The sequence below is a fragment of the Rhinopithecus bieti genome, unplaced genomic scaffold (genome assembly GCF_001698545.2).
Source record: "Rhinopithecus bieti isolate Rb0 unplaced genomic scaffold, ASM169854v2 scaffold_21419, whole genome shotgun sequence".
Taxonomy (NCBI): domain Eukaryota; kingdom Metazoa; phylum Chordata; class Mammalia; order Primates; family Cercopithecidae; genus Rhinopithecus; species Rhinopithecus bieti.
This window is the reverse complement of record NW_016810280.1, coordinates 596,539-605,429: the sequence shown is the minus strand read 5'-3', so window position 1 is coordinate 605,429 and position 8,891 is coordinate 596,539. Positions and strand designations below refer to the sequence as shown.

The 8,891-nt window shown below is 34.8% G+C and overlaps 1 long non-coding RNA gene across 1 annotated transcript in view; it reads left to right on the top strand.

Moving 5' to 3' along the window:
• The window catches only part of LOC108541938 (uncharacterized), an 86,356-nt gene that overhangs the window by 76,297 nt on the left and 1,168 nt on the right, over window positions 1-8,891 (top strand). The gene's annotated exons all lie outside the window — the stretch shown is intronic.

Here is an 8,891-nt window from a genome sequence, read left to right as displayed (position 1 = left end):
AAAAAAAAAAAAAAAAAAAAAAACCCCTAGGAAGAATGACGTCAGCAAAATGTGATTAAGAAGCTTCAGACCCTCATTCTCCTTAATAAACATTAGAGAAACAACTATACAGTGGCTAAATAACTTTATAGGAACCCTGGAAAACAGTCAAAGGTCTACAGAAACCAAGTAAACAAACAATCAAGAACAAGCTACATTCCGAACAGTAGGACACATCATGGCATTTTTGCTCACCCTTGTTCCACCCCTCCCCAGCCATTGTGTTGGTTTGGAGGAGATGGCAGTTCCCAATTCCACCTGTATTAGTCCATTCTCATGCTGCTATGAATAAATATCCAAGACTGGGTAATTTATAAAGGAAAGAGGTTTAGTTGACTCTCAGTTCTGCATAGCTGGGGAGACCTCAGGAACCGTATAATCATGGCAAAAGGCAAAGGAGAAGCAGACACCTTCTATACAGGGCAGCAGGACAGAGTGAATGTCAGCAGGGGAAATGCCAGATGCTTATAAAACCATCAAATCTTGTGAGAACTCATCACTATCATGAGAATGGCATGGAAAAAACTGCCCCCATGATTCAATTACCTCCACTTGGTCCCACCCTTGACACATGGGGATTATTATAATTCAAGGTGAGATTTGGGTGGGGACACAGAGCCAAATCATATCACCATCCCTTGAACCAAAAGGAACAAAGCTGACCTTATTTGCAAAATTCTAACTTGTCTACAGGCTGCCTGAAGAATTGATCCCTGATTCACCTAACTCAGATCTCTGCTAGGAGACAAGCATGGCCTTAATCTCAGATGAGGAGAAGCAGTAGTCATGGCTCAGGAAAGCTGCAGAGAGACTGAACCTACAGATGCCTGGGGCAAAAGATTATAGGTGGAGACATATGACAGACCATCAAGACCCCACAAAGATCTCTTGGGAAATTTAAGACAATTAAAAGCAGCCATCTATACAGAGATTCAAAAAACTACAAACAGGTCCAGGCAAGATGCATGCTCAGTTAAGACCTGAGAAGACCTTTAGTTTTCTCTTTGATGTGATCTCAAAATTCAGAAGTAAGGCCAAGATAATTAGGAAAGGACTTCCACGGCAAAGAGCCAGTCTACAGAGAATGGGAGAAGTAGCTGTTTTTGGTTTTGTTTTTGTTCTCAAATCCCCAACATAATTATTGTGAATTTAAAATCCCAAAATCACAATGCATAAAAAGAAACAGGGAAACACGGACCATTCAATAATAATAATAATAAATTGGCAGAAACTATCCCTGAAAAAATAGAAGTATCAGACTTACTAGAAAAAGATTTTCAAACAATTGTTTTAAACACATTCAAACAGTAAAGAACAACATGTACAGAGACCTAAAGGAAATCAGGTGAACTATATGAACAAAGGGGAATTTCAACAGAGATAAGACATTATTACAAGAACCAACCAGAAATTCTGGAAATAAAAAATATAATGGGCACATTGGGGATAGTCAAACTTAAAAATTCACTAGAGGGATTCAACAGCAGACTTGGACAGAAGAAAGAATAAACAAGCTTAAAGATAACTTATTTGAAATGATCTAGTATGAGGTACAAAAAGAACAAAAGAATAAAAATGTGAATAGAGCTTAAGAGACACTATCAAGCAAGACAATATATCCATTATGAAGATCCCAGAAGGGGAACACAATAAGAAAAATGTAGGGAACTTATTTGAAATATAATGGCCAAAAACTTACCCAATCTGAGGACAGAGATAGACATATAAACTCAAGAAGCTCAACAAACTCTAAGTATAATAAACCCAAAGAGACACACAACAAGACACATTACAATCAAACTGCTGAAAGTCAAAGACAAAGAGATAATCTTGAGAGTTACAAGAGAAAAATGACTCATCACATACAAGGGAGCCTAATAAGATTATCAGCAAATTTCTTAGTATGAATCTTGCAGGCTAAAAAGGATGGGAAAGTATATTCAAAAACATCAACTGGGCCGGGCATGGTGGCTCAGACTTGTAATTCCAGCACTTTGGGAGGCCGAGGCAGGCATACCACTTGAGATAAGGAGTTCAAGCCTGGCCAACATGGTGAAACTCCATGTCTACTAAAAATACAAAATATTAGCTGGGCATGGTGGCACACACCTGTAATCCCAGCTACTTGGGAGGCTGAGACAGGAGAATCGCTGGAACCTGGGAGGTGGAGGTTGCAGTGAGCCGAGATCGCACCACTGTACTCCAACCTGGGAGACAGAGCAAGACCCCATCTCAAATAATAATAATAATAATAATAATACTGTATCTAGCAAAACTGTCCTTCAAATGTGAAGAAATTATGACATTCCTAATAAAAGATGTATCGTCAACACCACTAGATGTTCCCTACAAGAAATGCTAAAGAGAGTCCTTCAAATTGAAACAAAAAGATACTAGAGAGCTATACAAAGTCACATAAAAGTATAATGTTCTCCATTAAAGGTAAACATATGGGCAACTATAGAATCCTGTATTATTGTAATTCTGGTGCATAAATCCACTTTTAATTCTTGTATAGAATCTATAAAATTACACAAAAAACTATAAATCTAAGTTAATGGGTACACAATACATAAATGTAAGTTTTAACAATAACAAAAGGAGGAACTGTAAAGGAGAATTTTTGTATGCTAATGAAGATTAGTTATCAGTGTAACATAAATTGCATAAATTTGAAATCTATTATGTAATCACAATGTTAGCCACCAAGAAAAATATCTATATAGTGCACACAAAAGGAAATGAAAAGGGAATCAAAGTATGTCACTATAAAAAAATAATCAATGGATTACAAAGGGAGGGCAGTAAGAAAAGAAATGAGGGACCAAAAAGCCACAAGACATACAGAAAACAGATGACAAATCAGCAATAGTACATCCTTCCATATCAATAATTACTTTAAATATGAATAATCCAACTCACTAGTCAAAAGACATATTGACTGAATGGATTTTTTTAAAAAATCTAACACTTTGCTGCACACAAGAGACTCATTTTAGATACAACACATAAGCTGAAATGGAAAGGATGGAAAAAATATTTCATGTAAATAGTAACCACAAGAGAGCGGGGTACCTATAATGGTATCAGATAAAATAGACTTTCAATGAAAAATCATCACAAGAGACTAGGAAGGATAATATATAATGATTAAAGAGTCAATTCACCAAGATATGATGATTATAAATATGTATGCACCAAACATCAGAACTCTTAAATATACAAAGCAAACATTAACAATTGAAGAAATAGCAGTGCAGTAATATTAGGAGACTTCAATAATCTGCTTTCAATAATCAATAGGACAACCAGACAGAAGATCAGTAAGGACAACAGAAGACCTGAACAACACTACAGACCAATTAGATGGAAAAGACACATACAGAACTCTCCACTCAATTCCTATCAAAATCTCAATATATCTTTGCAGAAACAGAAAAAAAAAAAATACTCATCCTTAAATTAATACGGAAAATCAAGGGACCTTGAAAAGCCAAATCCATCTTGAAAACAAACAATAAAGTTGAAGAACTCACACTTTCTGACTTCAAAATTTACTACAAAGCTACAGGAATCAAAATATGGTACTAGCATAAAGACAGACATATAGAACCATGGAACAGAACTGAGAACCTAAATAAAACCTTTGTATATGTGGATAAATGATTTCTGACAAGGGTGCCAAGACCATTTAATGGGGGAAAAGACATTCTTTTCATCAAAATGTCGCTGGAAAAACAGGATGTCCATATGCAAAAGTATGAAGTTAGACTCTTACCTCACACCGTATACAAAAATCAACTCAAAATGTATCAAAGATCTACACACAGGCCTAAAACTATAATTCTCTTGGAAGAAAACATAGGAGAAAACGTTGTAACATTGAATTTGGCAATGGTAAGGCACCAAAAGTACAGGCAATAAAAAAAAAAAAAAAAAAAAAACAGATGAATTAGACTTCATTAAAATTATTGTTTGTCCATCAAAGGATACTATCAACAGAGTAAAAAGGCAACCCACACAACAGGAGAAAATACAGTTGGCCCTCTGTATCCATGGGCTTCTCATCTGTGGATTCCACCAACAACAGATTGAAAACATTTGGGAAAAAACTGTCTGTACTGAACACGTACAGACTTTTTTCTTGTAAATTATTCCGTAAATAATACAGTATAATAATGATTTACATAATAATTACATTGTATTAGGTATTATAAGTAATGCAGAGATTAAAGTATATGTGAGGATGTGTATAGATTATATGCAACTACTACGCATTTAATAACAGCGACATAAGCATCTGCAGATTTTAGTATCTGTAGGGGGTCCTGGAACCAACCCCCACAAATACTGAGGGACAACTATATTTGCAAATCACATATATAATAAGTGACAAATAACCAGAATATAGAAAGAACTATAACCCAATAAAAAAATTTAATGTACAAAGAACTTCCAAGATAAACAAATGGATAAAAAGTACGTGAAATGATGTTCAAAATCACTAATTGTTAGGAAAATGCAGATCAAACCACAATGAGAAACTACTTTACATACATTGGGAAGGCCATTATTTGATTTTAGTCAAAAGGCTGAGAAGCAGTAAGATGGCCATTATCAAAAAACAGAAAGCAAAAAGTGTTGATAAGGATATGGAGAAACTAGAACATTTGTACATTGCCAGTGGGAATATAAAATGGTATTGCCGTGGAAAACAGTATGGTAGTTCCTAAAAAAATTAAACATAAAACCATTATATGATCCAGCAATTTTACTTCTGGTATACACCCAAAGAATTGAAAGCAGGGACAAGAACAGATATTTTTACACCCACGTTCATAGCAACATTAGTCGCAATACCCAAAAGGTGAAAACAACCAAAATGGTCACTGACAGATGAATGAACAAACAAAAGGTGGTATATACATATAATGAAATATTATTCAGCCCTAAAAAGAGAATGAAATTCTGATACCCGCTACGGCATGGATGAACTCTGCAGACATTACGCTAAGCGAAATAAGTAAAGACCTGAAATAAGTAAAGGCTCAAAAGGACAAATATTGTATTACTCCACTTATATGAAACACCTGGAATAGTCAAATTCTTAGACACACAACGTAGAATACCAGGCGCAGTGGCTCACGCCTGTAATCCCAGCACTTTCAGAGGCCAAGGTGAGTGGATCACATGAGGTCAGGAGTTCGAGACCAGCCTGACCAACATGGAGAAACCCCATCTCTAATAAAAATACAAATTTAGCAGGGCATGGTGGCACATGCCTGTAATCCCAGCTACTCAGGAGGTTGAGGCAGGATAATCGTTTGAACCCAGGAGGCAGAGGTTGCAGTGAGCCGAGATTGCGCCACTGTACTCCAGCCTGGGCAACAAGAGCGAAATTCCATCTCAAAAAAGTAGAACAGTGGTTATCAGAGGCTTAAGGAAGTACAAAATGGGAAATTGTTATTTAATGAGTACAGAATTTCAGTTTGGAATGATTACAAAGTTCTGGAGATGGAGAGTGGTGATGGTTACACGATGACGTGAATGTGCCTAATCCCACTAAAGTATACACTTAAAAAATAAAGTAGTAAATTTTATGTTACATATATTTTACCACAATACAAAACAAAGGAAAGGGAAAAGAAAGAAATGAAACCACTAGTGGTCTAGTTACCTCTTGGGAACATTCTGGAAAAAATTTGTGCTAACAACAGAAACGGAAGGAAAAAGTTTTAATTCTCCTTTAAACTTTAATAGGTAAATTTAGAGGTTATCTTGGGGCTACATGTTTGAGTGAGTTTCTAGGTATGGGGCATACCTCTTGTTTCCTCCCACTGACTTTGCTCTTAGTCAAGGGTAATAAATCATATAGTTACATACCTATGTTGTCTTGTTTGTACTACTCATTGGCATATTGTCTGAAAGAAATCTTATATTTATTTATTTTATTTATTTTTTTTTTTGAGGTGGAGTATCATTCTGTCACCCAGGCTGGAGTGCAGAGGTGTGATCTCAGCTTACTGCAACCTCTGTCTCCTGGGTTCAAGTGATTCTCCTGCCGCAGCCTCCAGAGTAGTAAATTGTGCTACTTTATCATTTTTAGAGGTTACACACTTATACTTCAAGATGCTCTATTAATGTAATTGTCAACATGTAAATATCATGTATGTGTATGTGCGTATATATATATACGTATATGTGTGTGTGTGTGTATAAAAAAACAAAATAAAAATTAAAAACTGAAAAGCAAGCTGGGTGTGGTAGTGTATCTTTATAGTCCCAACTCCTCTGGAGGCTGAGGTCGGGGAACTGCTTGAGCCCAGGAGTTTTAGGCCAGCATTGAGAACCTAGCAAGACCCAATCTCTAAATTTTAACTGAAAACAAACTAAACATGTCTTGGAGGTTTGAAAAGGATAGACATTCTAGTCACATAGATGTTTCTTATAACTCTTCTTTACAAGGTAAAATAATTATATTAAAGCATAATTCACTAAAGGCATTCCTGTGGAAAGGTGAAATGACAAGTTCTAAGTACATTCCTTTCTGATGGCTTACTTAACACAGAAGTTAGAAAGTTAGTTAGCTTATCTATCAACTTGTCTCTCTTACGTACCAGAAGCCTCAAGCCAACCTTTGGCAAGTGCTAGACTGTAGTCAGTTGGAGACTGCATTTTCTACAAAAATGTCAAAAAAAAACATTTTCTACAAAAAATGTTTCATCAAACATTGAAATGTTGATGAAAAAGAAACCTATATACGATACCAAATATGCAAGAAGCAGAGTTCAATTTCACAATGTTCAGCAGTGAAACTTGAATAGCTGGTCAGCTTACTCAGAAAAGCATCTCCTGCCACATAGGGTGGACCACTAGCTAGCATGCTTACAAGCAAAAGCCTTAAATGATAGGAATAGAGAATCAGAGGAGTTAACCATAAAGCAGCCTGTGGAACTAGTATTGTTAGTACATTAAAAAACTATACTGGAAAAAAAAAAAAAAACACTTCACAGAGAAATAAGAACAAAATTATAATCCCAACTCTGCCACGAACTAACTTTGGATGAAACACTTAACCCATATGAGCCTCAACTTGTTCATCTATAAAATAGAAGAATTTCAGATTAGGGAGTTTTAAGATTTCTTCCATCTCTAAAATATTACACTTCTGGGATTTAATTATTATTAAACCAAATCAGAAACTTCAAGAGAGACCATTAGTAACAGAGAGGAAACCGAACATAATAAACTGTGAGATGATCACTTCCTGTATTAAAATTTAAAAATCTGTATTAAGTGAGCAACATGTCAAAATCCAGTTTATAGCAAAGCAAAGCTTAACCTGTCTGCTGAATTTACTTACAAAAGTCTGTGCACATTTAAAGGAAAGTGACCTGATATCACCCAACATTAGGTAACAGCAAAAGGGTGTGGCTCAGAAAATGCACTTAACCATATGTAGAAAGCAATGAGGGACTGGGGAAAACCCTTTTGTTGCTGTAAAATTACTACAAGAATTAACATGTAGTTTCATTCAGTCAAGGCTGAGCACAATTTCAACACATTAACAAGAAAATGAAGATCAGTCTTCCTTGGAACCACAACTTTCTATTATTGAACAAAATCACCTCCTCCCAAACTAGGAAACAAACAAAGCAAAACTACCAATTCTACAGTGTTTATCCAGAAGCTTAAAATTTCATAAGCTTTTGGTCCAATAATTCTATTTCTACAGTTCTATACCAAGGAAATAATCCTACAAACAGGGAAAAAAAAAAACTTCATGCCTAAGAAAATCTATCATAGGGTTATTTATGAAAAAGAAGAAATTGGAAACAATATAAATTTAACCAAAAAAGGAGTAGTTAAATAAAGTTATAGTATTTAATGGAATAATAAAATTCAGCCATTAAAAACAGACTATGTAGGAACATTGAAAAGTTTTGAAGTGTTGTGAGGCCAAAAAAAGAAAAAAGATACAGAATTACATATACAATATAATTTGAGCTGTGTTTAAAATAAATAAAACATGTGGAGAAAAAGATACTAGAAGTAAATTCATGTTAACTTTAGTTTTGTATAACTGGTAGGACTATGGGTAAAGTTTCATACTTTTCTGTTTTCCAAATTTTATTTAATGATTATGTTTTACTTCAAATAATGTTTTAAAATTGAATGTAAAATAAATTCTTTTATAAATCTTCAAAATATCCCTCTAAGGTACATAGAGTATAAGTCAAGGTTATATAGCATTGGAAACCTTGGAAATGCCCTGAAGTCTTTTAAAATGCAATAGATTTTAAAGGAAATCCTCCAAAGGAATATTTTTTGTTTTTTTAAATCCTGGAGGATCTTGAGAAGTTAATTCTATGATTCTTACTTTTTAAAATGTAATTCCTAAGGTAAAAGAGGATTAAATCATGGATAGAAGACATTACATAACATCAACAACATGGCTGAACGACATGATACTTCTTAGGTATGCCATCAGCCTTCTAGCAACAAGTATATTTAGATATTAGGAAAATAAAATAATTTACCTAGGATCTCTGTCAGTTGATGAACAAGGCCAAAACCTAACTCATTTTCTCAATGACCATTCTCATGGTATAGAAACTAGACTTTGATATGGTAGTTTATAAGCCAAGAGTTGAAGCTTATGTTTTTAAAATGACAGTGCTTAGTTTTCTTTTAAATTGAAAGCTACCTAAAAGCCTGAAACTTGCCAGCACACACTCAAGCCCCAGGCACTATTAAATTACGCATTCTTCTTGCTACCTGTTTTTCCAGGTTTTTTTTTTTTTTCAATTTTGTGTACATCAAGATCTACAGGCACATACCTACATACATGT